At 48.4% G+C, this 16,497-nt stretch overlaps 1 protein-coding gene across 1 annotated transcript in view; it reads left to right on the top strand.

Moving 5' to 3' along the window:
- The first annotated feature begins 11,641 nt into the window (after positions 1 to 11,641).
- ACSM1 (acyl-CoA synthetase medium chain family member 1) overlaps positions 11,642 to 16,497 on the top strand; it is a 53,641-nt gene continuing 48,785 nt past the window's right edge. The window contains exon 1 of the mRNA XM_066383165.1: positions 11,642 to 11,714. The gene's annotated coding sequence lies outside the window, so the exon portion shown is untranslated. The remainder of the gene's footprint in view (positions 11,715 to 16,497) is intronic.

Below are 16,497 nucleotides of genomic sequence, written 5' to 3'. Positions count from 1 at the left end.
CGATTCCCAGTCAGGCAACACAGGAGAAGCGCCCATCTGCTTCTCCACCCTTCCACCTCTCCTTCCTCTCTGCCTCTCTCTTCCCCTCCTGCAGCCAAGGCTCCATTGGAGCAAAGTTGGCCCGAGCACTGAGGATGGCTCCACGGCCTCCACCTCAGGCTCTAGAATGGCTCTGGTTGCAGCGGAGCAACACCCCAGATGGGCAGAGCATCACCCCCTGGTGGGCATGCTGGCTGGATCCTGGTCGTGCACATGCTGGAGTCTGTCTGTCTGCCTCTGAGCTTCTCACTTCAGAAAAATACAAAAAAAAAAATGCTGGTTGAAACCACGAAATTGATTTTAAAATCATGTTTTAGAGTGTTGTCCATATGTAAAGAACAGCTGTATCTTCCCCTTCTCATTCAAATTCCTCAAAAATAATTGTGGGTTCCCACTTTTCATTTTTCTCACCTCCCACTTGGCATCATTGGCCAACCCAGCACCTAGGAATTATCCTTGACCTCACTCTTCCCTTACATGTTTATTTCATCACTAAGGGTCTGCAATGTGGACCTTAGAACAGCTGGCATTTGTTGTATCTGGCACTGTTGAAATGCTTTACATGCGTTCGTTTGTATAACATAGTCGAGCCGCTTTTCATCACCACGTCCACCCTAGTCCAAGCTGCCTCCGCTCTTGCCTAAACAATTGCAAGATTTTTTATTTTAAATTTTGGGTGCACAGGTTGGGTTACTCATTTCTCACTTTATGGCAGACCATCGTCACTGGGCTCTGCATGGCCCTTCTCTGGTTTTATATATTTATGGCCCTTTCTCTCTTTTTTCCACCCCTGCCACCTTCCCCAGTGGTGTGGGAGCGTCTTTGGAAAACATGTGTAGTGTGCATGTATTTTTAATTTACGTAAATGGTACTGTGCTATAAAGCTCACTATATTTCTTACACTTTCTACTCAGCACCATGCTTTTAAGATTTAAAGACCTGTCCTTGTTGCTGTGTGGGTATTTAGTCCGTTACTTAGAACAACTGTGCACTATTTCATAGCGGACGCCCACATTTTAGTTATTCAGACCCGTGGTGACGGACCTGCCACAGTGAACACCTCATGCATGCCCCCTTGTGGCCCGTGTGGGGATTTTTTGGGGGGATGCACGTATATCCATTAATAGGACTGAATAAGGGCCTCTTAAATGGTCTCCCCTCATCCATTCTGGCTAGAGAAATCTTCTTAAAACGCACATGTGTTCATGTCATGATCTGGAGCCCCTGTCTCCTGCCCCAACTCCCCCTCTTCCGTCCATTTCAGCCTTCCCAGTCTTCTCCAGGGGTTCCACATCTGCCATGCGGTCCTCCTACCCGGCCTCTGCCTGGACAGAGCACGTCTCAGTCCCCTTTCCCTCCGAACCATCAGGTCTCCCTGACCGGGCCAGATCCCTCTGTTACAGTCTCTCAGAGCAAGTGCCTGTTTCCTGCCATTGTGACAATTTTACATTTGTGACATAATTTCGTTCAAGTCTGTCCCACTCTTCATCCTCTATATCAGGGGTAGTCGACCTTTTTATACCTACCGCCCACTTTCATATCTCTGTTAGAGTAAAATTTTCTAACCGCCCACCGGTTCCACAGTAATGGTGATTTATAAAGTTGGGAAGTAACTTTACTTTATAAAATTTATAGGCCTGGCGTGCAGGGGACCCGGGTTCGATTCCCGGCCAGGGCACACAGGAGAAGCGCTCATCTGCTTCTCCACCCCTCCCCCTCTCCTTCCTCTCTGTCTCTCTCTTCCCCTCCCGCAGCCAAGGCTCCACTGGAGCAAAGATGGCCCAGGCGCTGAGGATGGCTCTGTGGCCTCTGCCTCAGGCACTAGGATGGCTCTGGATGCAACAGAGTGACGCCCCAAAGGGGCAGAGCATCACTCCCTGGTGGGCGTGCCGGGTGGATCCCGGTCGGGCACATGCGGGAGTCTGTCTGACTGTCTCTCCCCGTTTCCAGCTCCGGAAAAATGCAAAAAACAAAACAACACAAAACAAAAAAACTTACTATAGTTAAATCTATCTTTTTATTTATACTTTGGTTGCTCCGCTACCACCCACCATGAAAGCTGGAACGCCCACTAGTGGGCGGTAGGGACCAGGTTGACTACCACTGCCCTATATGATAAACACCATGAAGGCCAGGCTCGTTTCTGTTGGGGCTCATCACTGTATCTTTAGTACTTAGCCCAGTGCCTGGTAAATCATAGAAACATTTGTTAGACGAAAGAGTGAACGACGCAATCTCTGCCGAAGGAGGGCCTCTGAGGAGGCAGCCTCTCAGAGGAGTGACTGCTGATGAATTTGGTCCCCAGCTTTGCAGGACCACAAATTCCGTTTTGTCAGCAACCCCACGGGATAGACGCCTCCTAACGCAACTCACTAGAGACCAAGGTATAAACCAGGAGTCTGCGGAGTCCTACGGGGCAGTAAGAACGGACTGACCAGAACTCCCGTTGCCAGGGCGGCACCGCCCTTTCAGGTGAGAGCCCACAGCGTGGCCAAGAAATCCGGGACTTCCTGGTCTAGTCTTAAGTCTCACTGCACCCGATCATCACATCTGCAATGCTTTCCCAAGGAGCCCTGGAAAGTCTCAGGATCTTTACTGAAGGTCTCTTGATTGAGGAGGGAGTCACACGGCCTAACTTCCTCACAAGGCCTTCACAGATCCCGCCCTTCACGGCGTTGCACTGCTGACGGCAACACTCACATCTCCCCCTCCTCTTCGCTTTCTCTCCTTTCAGAACTGGCTTTTTGCCATGGGGACTTCAGGTACCTCCTCCATAAAGCCAACTAGCTACTCATCTCTCAGCTTGTTCGTGTTTATGCCCCCCCCCATCACCCACACGAGGGAAAACAAAGAAAGCTCTCTTATAGGATCTGACCCCCGTGGCAGGCAGGTGGGGGAAATTACAGCTATTCAAATTTAATGGTATTTTTCCTTAACACATACCACAGAAGCCATATCAGAAGGTGGCATAATATGCATGGAACCCAGTGGAAAAAGAGGACGAAATAAATGAACTCTTAAAAATTGCCTTTCCCTACACGATAAACACCAGGAAGGCCAGGCTCGTATCTGTCTGTGCTCATCACCGTATCTTTAGAGCTCTAAAATCCATAATGGAGAAAGTAAAAGATGTCTCCAATCCCAGTCTAGGATATAACCAGCATTCTCCACTCTACAGATGTTTCGGGAGAGTTTGGTACAGACCCCATTGCTCTCCCTCCAGCTGTGCTCCCTCTCCCGCCACCCACTCAGCCTGCAAGGAGCTGGTCGTCCCCGGCCAGAGAGTATTTGATTAGATTTTCCTCTGTGAGGAGGGAGTGATGTTTCAGAGTGAATGAGCCACAGTAGCACTCAAAGGTCACTCTGATGGTTCCCAAAGATCCTCTTGATGTTCCTCAGAATGTCACCTTTGAAGACCAGGCCTCCATAGGGGGCCCCAGGAGTATGTCACCATTCAGGTGTGGTCTACTGAAAGTCAACTAGAGCCTATGAAACCTGGATGGGCATTTATACAAGTCAGGAATGGATGACCCAGAAAACCTTCATCAAGAATTCATGAGAAAAAGATGAAGGGATTAAGAAAAGAAAAGAAAAAAAAAAACTCATAGAAACAGACAACAGTTTTGTGATTACCAGAGGAAAAAGGGGCTAGGGACAGATAGAAGAGAAAGAAGGGGTAAATGGTGATGGAAGGAGACTTGACTTGACATGGGGAACACACAATATAATATACAAATGATGCATCATAGAATCGTACACCAGAAACCTGGATAATTTTATCAACCAATGTCACCCAATATTGCCCACTTGGTTTCTTTGACATATAGCAGGACACTAATGACCTCTCCCTGTTCACGCCCCTGGGCACATGCCAGACTGCCTAGCAGAGAAAGGTGAGTGTGGAGCCTGTGAACACAGAGGTGATAGCATCGGACATCACATGCCGTCGTCCCGAGGTGAAGACAGACTTGAGACTTGAAGAGATAAGACTCTTAATTGATATATGTGCTGAATCATCACATATGGGCTTATAGACCTACAGAGACAGGTAGTATTTTAGTACCATCCCTGAACTGGGGGACAGGAGACAATTGCTCTAAATCCAGGACAAGAATCCCTTGTCCTCCAACTCTTTCTGTTAACTAAATGCACAATGCTTTCCCCCGCTTTGGGCCTTCCTGGAACACTGTTCTTTGACCTTCTGGTCAACCTGACCTCTGCTCACCTGTCACAGGTCAGCTCACACATGACCTTCACTGGGAGCTGCCCAGAAGCTTGGATTAGGTGCACGTTACAACTTGAACATGTACTCTCATCCACTAACCTTGAGTATGTGTTCCATGTTCTGCTTACTTTTATATCCCGGCACCAAGCAAGTATCTGCCTGGTGGTCACCTTTTGGGCCCTACAGGTCCATGCCATGGTAAGAACCTCTGGATCTATTGGCCCATCCTCCTGCCTCCCCCACTTACACACATCTATCCGACCTTCTGAGCATGGTTGCCCTATGAAGTCAACGTCATCAAAGCACCCAGAATCCAGCTCGAGGCCTGGGCAGAGTTTGGCTCAGGGAGGCTGTGGGGGAACACTTACCTCTCTTCTCTTCTCTTCTTCAGTTACAAGTTCCCACATCTACGGAACTGCTTCCATAGAGGGGAGACCCTCCACCCAGACGCTCTGGAGGACTGAAGTCTCGCCCAGGACTGGACATCGCGAGTTCTACGGCCAGACTGACACGAGACGTGCCCCGAGGGGAACCGTAAGCTTAGGGACTGATGAAAATTCAGAGAATAAAACGGGCCAAACTCCCGCTCTCGTGGCGATTGCCTTCTCGTGGGAGCGGGGGAAGAGACATCAGCTAATAAATGTCTGTCACGGCAGACAGTGAGTTCTCTGGAGAACAGTCAAGATGAGCGAGATGGGGGTGGGGTGGGGTGAAGGCTTGGTTTCTCAGAAATGGTGCTCAGGAAAGTCATCTGTAGTGGGGTAGCCTTTTAGCAGAGACCTGAATAGCAAACGTGTCAGGCACTATACTGAGCTGCTCAGATGGAAGTGAGGGATAAGGGGAAGCGCCCACTGGACCCCCACCTCACCTGCTGAGATGGCTTCTGGGCAGTCTTGGGACCCCTTGAGCACCACGTGGACTCCTTGCGCTGCTTATCAAAACAATCTGGGAAGTACTTCCTCTCCCCCCACCCCCACTTCCCTCCCCAGCGCCTCTTACTTGTGGCTCACAACACTTCCCACCTCCTCACTGCCACTCTTAGGGGTCCCCTGGCAGAACTCCCAGGAGGGCTCACGGTGCGGTGCTGTGGAAGAACTTTGTAAATGTCGGGGAAAACATGCGGTCATGGCAGGGGGCCTGCTTTAGAAACTGTGCTTGTGGACAACAGCGTCTCTGAGGAGAATTTATTTCAGGATTCAAGCAAGACCGGCCCTCTTATGGGAGGTAATTTAACCCCATACTGTTTTTAAGGACTTCTGGTGTCCATGGTCTCTTAGGAAAGCATGGCTTCCCTTAAAAAGATTGTGATGCAGTTGTTAGTTCCTTCTTCCCGGGGAGTCGTCAACCAGACTGCTTTCCAAACAATTTAGAGCGACGGCTCCGATGGGGTCCGGTGAGGGGGACAGAGCCAAGGAAAGGGAGGGATGGAGCCACCAAAGGTGAGCCGTCTTCCGGACCGGACCGGACCGGACTGTGTCAGGACCCGCCCTGCTGAGTTTTTTGTTTTCCTGCGATCTCAGGACCCTCCCGAGCTTAGCCCCAGTGTCTGCCGCTTTCCACGGGGACTCGCCTGTAGAGTTGCCAACACAACGGAAGTCCAACCTGGCCGCCCGCCGGGGGCTGTGATTCCCCAGGACGATGTGCAGGTGTGTCAGGGCGCTCAGGCCGGAGGGGAAATGGGAAACACACGGTTTTCAACAACTTGTTTATTGCATTCTTCACTGAGGAAAACTAATAAAAAGTAAAGATATTAAAATAATGTATAAAAGGAGGGAGAAAGGAAAGGGAAACATTCTTAAGCAGAAAAAAAACACACTTTGAAAAGCTAACAAATTAGTTGGTTAGTTAGTTATATAAATATATACATTTTATTATTATTATTATTTTTGAGAGGCAGAGAGAGAAAGACAGGAACATTGAGCTGCTCCTGTACGTGCCCTGACCCGGGAATCAAACCGGCAACCTCCATTCTCTGGTATGATATTCCAACCAGCCGAGCTATCAGACCAGGGTTTAACCTTTGGTTGATTTTTAGAGAGACAGAGAGAGGAAGGGAGAGAGGAGAGGGGGAAGGGAAGCAATCATTTGTTCCACTCAGTTGTGCACTCATTGGCTGCTTCCTGTGTGCGCCCCGACTGGGGATTGAACCCGCAACCTTGTCCTTTTAGGATGACACTCTTAACCGACTGAGCTAACCAGCCAGGGCCTAAATATATACATTTATTAAAAAAATAATAGGGGTAAATTTTTGACATGTCATTTTGTTACTTACTTTCATCGTTTAACAATCTTAGTGAGTATCTTCCAGGATCGATTAATGCCGGCATACCCCAGGATTTTCAATGACTACATAGCAGTAGATAGCGTGGTTTCACCACTCTTCATGCAGTTCGTTGTTCAATAGATGATCTAAAATTTTCGCCAGTAAAAACATTACAATGCATATGTTGTAGCTACAATTTTGCTCGCTTCCTTTGTTATTTCTTTGGGCTCAATACCAAGCCATAGAATTTGTGTATGTGTATCTCTGCTTCTGTGTGTAGCTACACAGATCGAGAGAGTAACAATTTATATTCTATTCAGTATTAAATGTCATTGCCCGCTCCAAATATGGTAACCAGCTCCATTTATGTAGGGTTGTTTTTTTGTTTTCTTGGGGTTCTTCTTTAGTGTCCTATTCTATTCTGATAACAGTCATGTGAAATAAGCTGTTACGCCCTATCCGGATAGCTCGGTTGGTTGCAGCTTTTAGTGTAGTTTTAGTCCTTTGTTCTGAAACACTGAGGTTGCCAGTTCGAAGTTCGATTCCTCAGTTAGGACACATACAGGAGCAGTCTGATGTTCCTGCCTCTCTCTCTCTCTCCCTGCCTTTCTCAACATAAGTAGATAAAAACAAAAACAACAACAACAAAAAAACAACAGCTGTTATTTTCTCTGTTTAGAGATGAACCACTGAGACTTAGAGCTTAAGGAGCTCACAGACAACAAGGAAGGTGGCAGAGTTGTAGTTTGAGGTTTGATCTGTCTGATGTCCCAGACTTCGGGCCTCAAAGACAATGGGAGACTGCTACACTTCCTGAGCTTAAAAAGCCAGAAGCTTCCCAAGTTCATCTGGTCCAGTCTCAATTAGGGACTACACCTAATCCATTCTAGGGGGATGGATTAGAGATCTGGGTTTCAAACTGCTGGTTTCCCTTGGTTTCTGGTTCTTGTTTGCACCGCTAGCTCAAGATTTGAGCTAAAATTGATTTGGTCTCCAAATCGATCAACTCGGCTCTTCCATGCTGCTTTCCAAGGCATCTCCTGTTATGCAGATCATTCTTCCAGGTTGTAGATGACAAGGGCCACGCTCTGTCCCCTGGTGCAGAAGGAGACTTGGGCATCAGGGTCAAACCGATCAGGTGCATAGGCATCTTCTCTGGCTACGGGGTAAGGAACATGTGCTCTTCCATCTCTGTCACCTGGTGGGAGTATGGGGTCCTGGGAGGCGGGAGGGGGTGTCCCAAAGTTACCAACTTCCCAAGAGGCATTGGCAAGGAGGAGTCAGTCTAAGAAGAGGTGCTTTGCCAAGAGAAAAGACTGACCACTCATCCCTGCCATCTTAGGCTATCACCAAGATTCCATTTGAAGAATTATATTAATTTGGATACCCCTTTCCGCCCACAAGCACTGTTTCATGGCACAAAGCTATTGCCCCTGAACTATATATGGCAGCATCCTCCCAAGGACAGCCCTGCCCCTCCCCCCAGCACCACCTCCCTACTCTCTGCCATTGATCCGCTTTAGAGCTGTGTCAGACACATCGCAATGAGACTTCGCCGCATAGTTGGAGGCGTTTCCATCTTTAAACCTCAGAATGTTAGAAATAGATGATCCTCTAGTCCAACTACCTCGCTTTACAGGTGAGGACGGTGAAACCAGAAATTCTAAGACGCATGCGAGCCCACCACTGTTGAGAAGTGGGCAGGGAAGACCTCCAATATTAAATCAAATAATAAATTCAGTAATAATAGCTGCTATTATTTATTCATGTATTTTGGAAAGAGAAACAGAAAGGGAGAGAGAGGGTGAGAAGCATCAACTCGTAGTTGCTTTCACTTTAGTTGTGCTTCTCATGCACGCCCTGACTGGGGCTATGCCAGAGTCCTGTTGTTCAAGCCAGCGACCTTGAGTTTTTCACGCCACCAACCTTTGGGCTCAAGCTGGTGAGCTCTGGGATTGTGTGGACGATTTTCTTGCTCAAGCCAATGACCCGAAACTGACGAACCCACATTTTTCTATATTAGTATTCCTCAAACTATATTAGTATTTTCTCAAACTCCAAACCACCTGACTTCTACACCAATGCTCTGGCAAGCTGAGCTGTGTATCCAGAAGCCTCAGTGAATTCTCCTCATCACCTATATCTTAGGGTTCAGGAATATTAGCAATGGAAGAGTCCTCAACATCACACATCCCTTCCCACGGGTGAGAAAGATAAAATGGGAGGTTTTTTAGTTCTGCCAAAGACACACCAGTAGGAAATGATGGAGATGAAAGTCAGCGCCAGGCTTCCTAACTCTTTGATGTCTATTGTCTCTACTCCAGATGCATAATGATGGCTAATGGTTTGGAGTGTTGACCCATGCCCAAGAACTTAGCCTGCGTAACCTCATTTCACCTTCACAGCAACTCAGCAGAGTTATTATTCTGAGGTTTACTCAGTGGGGAAATTGAGTCTTGGAAAAGGCAGTGAAGAGAGTCTGGGGTCAAGCTCGGAAGTCTGACCACTGCGTCCTGTCAGTTCGCCGCCCTGCTTGTCCCCGCCCTAGAGTATGTTGGAGATTAGTTGTCCGACTTTCATGCCTATTCTGGTCATTTGCTTCCTTTCCTTGTCCCAGAGTATTTTATGAACCTCCTTATTGCACAGGGGGCAGCCCGGGGAATTTTCCAGGCTCAGGAGTTTGTGACTTGGGGCTTGCAGCCTCCAGAGCTTCCCCTCACCCTACAGCAATTCCTCTAACAAGTTCTGCCCTATTGGGGTCATGGTGACCAACCTGGACTGATTCGTCTCAGCAGATGGAGTCTGCCCTGGACCTGCTCGAATCTGTCCCGGGGAAAACCCAGCAGACGAAGCTTCTAGGTAAGAAGCGGAGAAGGTCTGGGCCAGCCGAGGCCCGCGGGTACCTGCAGGCGCCTCTCCGTTGGGTCCTTCCCTCCATTCCCTTCTATTTCCCTTTGGGTCGTCTGCCTTCCTCCGGAGATGTGAGATGCTTTATGACAAGACATCTGATTTTTTGCCTTTCCCTGGTTACTCGCTCAAAATCTTGCCATGTTAGGTGTTGAAGGAAGAAAGGGAGGGTGGGAATGGAAGTGAGGAAAGGATAGGGGAACAGAGATAAAAAGAAAGAAAAATGAGAGAGAGAAAAATTAAACCAGCAGTTGAGAAAGAAAAAAAAAAATAGAGGCAGGGAGGGGTGGTGGGATAGAGGGAGGGAGGAAAGATGGAATTAGAGGGAGAAAAAAAAGAGAAAGAAGGAGAAAGGGGGAAAGAAGGAAGAAAGGAAGAAGACAAGAGAGATTGATAAAAATAGAAACTGGCTCTGGCTCAGCAGTAGAGCGTTGGCCCAGTGTGTGAAAGTCCTGGGTTCAATTCCCGGTCAGGTCACACAGGAGAAGCACCATCTGCTTCTCCACCCCTCCCCCTCTCCTTCCTCTCTGTCTCTCTCTTCCCCTCCCACAGCCAAGGCTCCACTGGAACAAAGCTGGTTCAGGCACTGAGGATGGCTCCATGGCCTCCGCCTCAGGGGCTGGAATGGCTTTGGTTGCAATGGAGCAACGCCCCAGATGGGCAGAGCATCGCCCCCTAGTGGGCTTGCTGGGTGGATCCCGGTCGGGCACATGAGGGGAATCTGTCTCTCTGCCTCCTTGCTTCTCAGTGAATAATAAAAAAAAGAAAAAAAAAGAAACTGATAAAGAAAAATGATGAAAGACAGGAACAATGATAGAGAGGGAGGAGAGAGTAACTTATTATTATCCCCACAGATAAACAGACAGTAACCAAATCAAACAGAAAACTGGATTTTAAGAAGGAAATAAAAGGCTATAGCTCTCCATTTCACCACTGGCTCTGCTGGAGCACCCCCCCCCCCCCAGTCAGGACACAAATGGGACAGCAATCAATGAACAACTAAGGTGCCACAACAAAGAATTGATGCTTCTCATTTCTCTCCCTTACTATCTATCTGTCCCTTTCTCTCTCTCTCTCTCTCTCTCTCTCTCTCTCTCTCTCTCTGTCACACACAGGATCTCCATATAGACTCAACAGGATCTCCATATAGACTCAACGATGACTGATGACCTGACCAGGTGGTGGCACAGTGGATAGAGCCTCGGGCTGGGACATGGAGGACTCCAAAACCCCAGGGTGGCCAGCTTGAGTGCAGGCTCACCAGCTTGAGTGTGGGGTCGCTGGCTTGAGCGTGGAGTCATAGACATGACTTCATGGTTGCTGGCTTGAGCCCAAAGGTCGCTGGCTTGAAGCCCAAGGTCACTGGTTTGAGCCCAAGGTTGCTTGAGCAAGGAGTCACTGGCTCTGCTGGAGCGCCCCCCCCCCCCCCAGTCAAGACACAAATGAGACAGCAATCAATGAACAACTAAGGAGCCACAACAAAGAATTGATGCTTCTCATTTCTCTCCCTTCCTGTCTATCTGTCCCTTTCTCTCTCTCTCTCTCTCTCTCTCTCTCTGTCACACACACACAAAAAAGGATGACTGATGACAGGAACCCATACCTTTATGGAAATCTGAGACTTACTCAAAGTAAAGGTTCTCCTCTCTTTACTCAATCCCTTCACCCTATGGCTTGTATAAAGCAATCATAATACTCAGCCAGTACATTTCACAAAGACTAGTTTAATGTGAGTACAATGAAATTACCAACTCATCTTCTTTAGGATAAGGTACAGCTAGATCACCTCATTCTTTCTGCCCTTAAAAGTCTTTAAGATATCCCAGTGACCTCAGAACTAAGAAGTAACATTTGCCAAGTCCCTGTGCATAACTTCCCTGGACAATCATTAGCTCTAGAGGGGTCCCAGACTAACCCGGATATGTCTTGGTGGCGAGGAGTCTCACAGGCTTGCTGCTATTATTCACAGAAGGTGGAATTTATCTTGGAGAAAGGTGATCACTTCACTTACACTCAACATGATTTCAACATCAGATCCAAGTTGTGAAATGGCAGAAGGGGTGGTCATTATATCACATGATAGAATTTGGACTTTATGTGGAGGCTAACGAACTGAGGGCGTTAGGTTCGGGTCCAGGGTCCTTTACCGAGAAACCTCTCCAAAGCCAGGTTAAACCTGAAGTGATCTAGCACTTTCTATCTGAGCAACCCGGACTGATACCCCTCATCACCGGGCCGACACCACCCTCTTAGGCTGTCCCCACGGGGACAACTTCCTCAGTAAGTGACCCCTTACCTCAGTAAGTGACCTACCTCCTCACCCCACCTTCCGCTTGAGCACATCCCCACACCCCACCCCAAAATATTTTACCCAAACTGACCTCCAGGCTAAACCTTGCTCACTAACCCTACAAAAGCTTACATCCCGGACCCTCAGGGCTGATGCCACTGGGGTCTCACCCCAGCTATTCACAGATGCATAAATACATTTCTTATAAAACTCATCAGTTTATAAGACTGGTGCATCCCTCCTTTGGTGACCTAACATTGGGTGCCGAAACCCAGGAGGATCCCACTTGGGCAGCTCCGGTCCCTGACCATCTTGGGCTTGTGACTCGGAGAGCAGTCGACAGTAGCAGCTTGTCCTAGGCTAAGCTCTGAGTCCAGCTCAGGGTCTCAAGACCAACCTGCACCGGCTTCCTCCCCTGTGGCCCTCCTGGGCACTCCAAGGAGGACATCGGACATTGGGAATGTCTCCTCTCCATTGCTGACTTCTCAGTCCACGCTGGTCATCAATTCCAGCGAGTGAGCCTACGATCCTTTCTGCTGGGTCTGCTTGTTCGCGCTCTCTCCGGCTTTGGCCCCCATAGGAAGCCCTAGCGCTGGGCCGGAAGACTCCCCCACGTCTGCCCTTGGGACCCCTCAGACTTAGGGATGCCTGACCTAAGAGACCCCCCTCACTCTCCTAGGTGGCTTGGCTACCACGTGGGATGTCTGTCCATGGCCAGCCTCGCCCAGGGATACTGTCAGTTCTCACCCCCACCCTCACCTTCGTTGCCATTCTCTCTCAGCACACGCTCCACGCTCCACACTTCGGAAATCCACCCCCTTAGGCTGTCCCCTCAAAAATTTAACCCTTCTCAGTCTCAAGGGAAACATCAAACCAAAATGCCTTTCAATGATCGGAGACCTCTATGACTTCTGTCACTGCAGTGGAAATGGTCAGAAATCCAATGTCCAGTCCTTCTTCACCCTTCATTCTCTCTGTCTCTCCTGCTCCACCTATCAAATTATTCTCAAAAATAGAAAAATGCCGCTCAGACTGACCGGGTGGTAGCGCAGTGGATAGAGCATTGAACTGGGATGCGGAAGACCTCCTTTTAAAACCCTGAGGTCGCTGGCTTGAGTGTGGGCTCACCAGCTTGAGTGCAGGGTTGCTGACTTGAGTGTGGGATCATAGACATAACCCCAGGGTCACTGGCTTGAGCAAAGGGTCCCTCACTCTGCTGAACCCTTCCAGTCAAGGCACATATGAGAAAGCAGTAAATGAACAACTAAGAAGCCATAATGAAGAACTGATGCTTCTCATCTCTCTCCTTCCTGTCTGCCTGCTTCTATCTGTCCCTCTCTCTGTATCTGTCACAAAAAGAAAAAAGAAAAATGCAGGCTCAAATATTAAACTAAATCAATGAAAAGCATTATGATATACTGTTCTGTTTGTATATACTCTGTAGAATAGTTTCATTCCTGTACATCGCTGTTTTAAAATTAGAATATGCAAGAAGCACTCCTTTAAATGTAAACAGAATGGAATGGTATATCCTGAACTTGTTTCTGTATTCTGTAAGGTCTTGGCCTGTTATTGTGATGCTCTGTGTTCATCCTCTCCAATGTTAAGGGCCAAATTGCAACTCCATTTGGTTTAATCAGATTTTATTGAAGTGTCCTGCTCATGTCTCTGTACTGTAATTGTCTTGTTTGTATGTAGTTAATTTTAGTTTGAGAGCTCTTATCTACCTCATATGTCTCATGTATCTCCTCTGTCTATCTGTCTGTCTGTCTGAAGTTTTGCTGTTCTACGCACATTGGGAATTCTGTCTCTGCATTTGGGCTTTGTATCATCTGGACCTTCTAGCTGTCATCTGTGCTCTTGGTTGGTGTCAAATAAGGTTCTAAGGGTTGTGTCTCAGTCACTCCTTCTAGAAGATTTAGTTTGCAGATATTCATTTGTTTAAACTTTGTGTCCTGAATTTTGTTTTAAAATAAGCAGCTTAATCTCGGTTCCACTAGCGTTCACCTGGCTGCATTCTAGCTGACTGGTCAGCTTGCAGCTGGACCTGTTTGTCCAGTCCCAGGTCATATATCCAAACCTCTATGGCTCTCAAGGATGACCTTAAATTATGTAGATCTCTCTGTAGCTGCTACAGAGCCTGAAAGAAATATATACCCAGGTAGAAAACAATCCTGAGATGGGCGAGTGAATTTGTCAGTCCTTTGCCAACATTTGGGTGGCCACCTGGTCCTTGAGGTATTGAACACCACTGTCCTTATTTTACAAATAATGTTTTTGCAAGATCAAAGGTGTGGCTCCAGAAACAATTCACAAAGCCCACCAAACATAATCTATGCCATCTTTTAAAATCCAAGTTTCTGGAAGGTAAATCTTAATAAAAGGGAAAATAAAGTCTTTTAAACTTCTTAAAGCTTCCTGCTGGAGGTCTGGGAGCTGCTGTAATCCTGAGAACAATAGGAGAATTAACACCACTCCAATGGGAGGAGTAATACCAGGACCTCAACTCAAAGGGGGAAAAAAGGCTTGCAATGGCTCGTTTAAAATCCAAGCAGCTCAGGGGCCCATCTGCTCCCTTCGCTATGGCCTTCTTGAAAGGCTGCCAAGGACAAGTTAAGAGTCTTGCCTTCTCTGCAATTAGCAGTACTGTTTATATATATAGTAAAGTATAAAAGTATTCCAAATGTTTTTGTTTTTTTTGAGCCAGGTGGTCTAGAAAAGCATTTGATACTGCTACTGGTTTAAATTTAATTAATGTCTTTTAAAGTTCTTAAAAGAAAATGTATGTTTGCTCTGCTTGGGTTGACAAAAGTTTCCTGTTTTCTTTTTCTGAATTGAGAAAAGGGGAGGGGGACAGACAGACTCCCGCATGTGCCCACCGGGATCCACCCAGCATGCCTACCAGGGGGCGATGCTCTGCCCATCTGGGCCATTGCTTTGTTGCACCTGGTGCCATTCTAGCGCCTGAGGTGGAGGCCATGAAGCCATCCTCAGCACCCGGGCCAACTTTGCTCTCATGGAGCCTTGGCTGCGAGAGGGGAAGAGAGAGATAGAGAGGAAGGAGAGGGGGAAGGGTGGAGAAGCAGATGGGCGCTTCTCCTATGTGCCCTGGCCGGGAATCGAACCCGGGACTTCCACATGCCGGGCCGACGCTCTACCACTGAGCCAACCGGCCAGGGCAAGTTTCCTGTTTTCTCTGTTATGTCTTCTGAATGCTGATTACTCACCTTTGGTTGTCCCTGAAAGTTTGTTTTTATGTCTGAATGGGTAAGAAGGTTTGTGAAAGTTGCAGAGGGTTTGTGCAGAGGGAGGAAGCGAAGGAGAGAGTGAACAAAGGGAAGCAAAGACATACATATGGCAGGAAAAAGAAACATTAGAAGGAGCATCCTAAACCAGGCCTTTAAGGTCTTCAATAATCGGGAGGAGGAACAGAGACTAGCCCAAACTCAGGCCTTACAGATATTTGCTGAGGAGGCCGTAAAACCACAAAAAAAAGGCTCCAAAGGCCCCCAAAAATCCCAGCGGGGATTTCCTGGCCCTCCCCCAGAGGCCTGCTTTCACGGCAGACAGGGGGCACGCTGGAGCTCTTCCTGCGCCAATCCCAGGCCACCAGCCAGACCCTGCCCTCTCTGGGGTCGTGTGGGCCATCGGAAGTCAGACTGCCCACGAGCCCCTCAAGGCGTGAGGCCCGTTTCATCCCAGCCGTGGCCCCTCCCCAGCACCGACCTGGCCTGCACACAGCCGCACTCCTCGGCGTCCTGGGGGTAGGGGGGGGCTGAAGGGGCCCCGGCCTCACCACAGGCCTCCACATCCTCCATTTTCTTGCCCCCACCAACCTCAAAACAAGAATTTTTCTCTTTCCTCACACTTACGGGTTACTTTCTAATCTGGAGTCCCACTTTTGAACTCTTAGCAAAACCCTTCTATCAGGCGACTAAGGGCCCCTTATCAGAACCCCTAGATCCCACCTTAAGCATCTCCCCACCCTTCAAAACCTGCAACAAGGCTTTGTCTCAGCTCCCGCCCACACTCCCCCCAATCTTACTAAGCCCTTCAAACTGCATACTGACGAGAGGAGGGTCCAGCTGTCGGCCTTTTAGGACAAGGTCTAGCGCCAGACCTACAAGGCATAGCCCATTTATCAAAACAGCTTGAAGCCACCATTAAAAGACGGCCAATCTGGTTAAGGGCTGTAGTAGCAGCACCCTCCTCACATAAAAGAACAAAAAACTTACTTTTGGACAATCAGCCATAGTTTTTTTTCCTCCCACAATCTTTCTGATGTTTACTATCTCACAAAGTTATGCAAACTCTCCCTCCCTCCCTAACTCAAGCCTTTCCCATCGCCTTGATAGCCTCTCACATGTCTCCTGGGCCAAGCACACAAGACTTCACCCTGCCACCGTCCTGCGCTTGCCTGACCAAGACACCACCCGTTCATGTTCAGACATTCTTGATTTCAGAGCGCCTCTCTTTCCCTACATCACAGACCAAACCCTGCCTAATGCAGACCACGCTTGGTTCACTGACGGCAGCTCATACATGTTACATCCCAGAGAGATAGGCCACAGCAGACACAAAGTAAATTTTATAAGTTTTATTGCAGACCTGCACAGGGACTGCAGGCAACCCATGCAAGGGAGCACTACAGCCCCCCAAACCTGCACAGGGACTGCAGGTAATCCACACAGGGGAACACTGCAGCCCCCCAAACCTGCACAGGGATTGCAGGCAACCCACGCCTCCGAAGAGACTGGAGCACTGCAGCCCCCC

Source organism: Saccopteryx leptura, chromosome 4, assembly GCF_036850995.1.
Source record: "Saccopteryx leptura isolate mSacLep1 chromosome 4, mSacLep1_pri_phased_curated, whole genome shotgun sequence".
Lineage (NCBI taxonomy): Eukaryota > Metazoa > Chordata > Mammalia > Chiroptera > Emballonuridae > Saccopteryx > Saccopteryx leptura.
The sequence above is the reverse complement of the archived record's forward strand: the minus strand, read 5'-3'. Positions and strand labels throughout refer to the sequence as shown.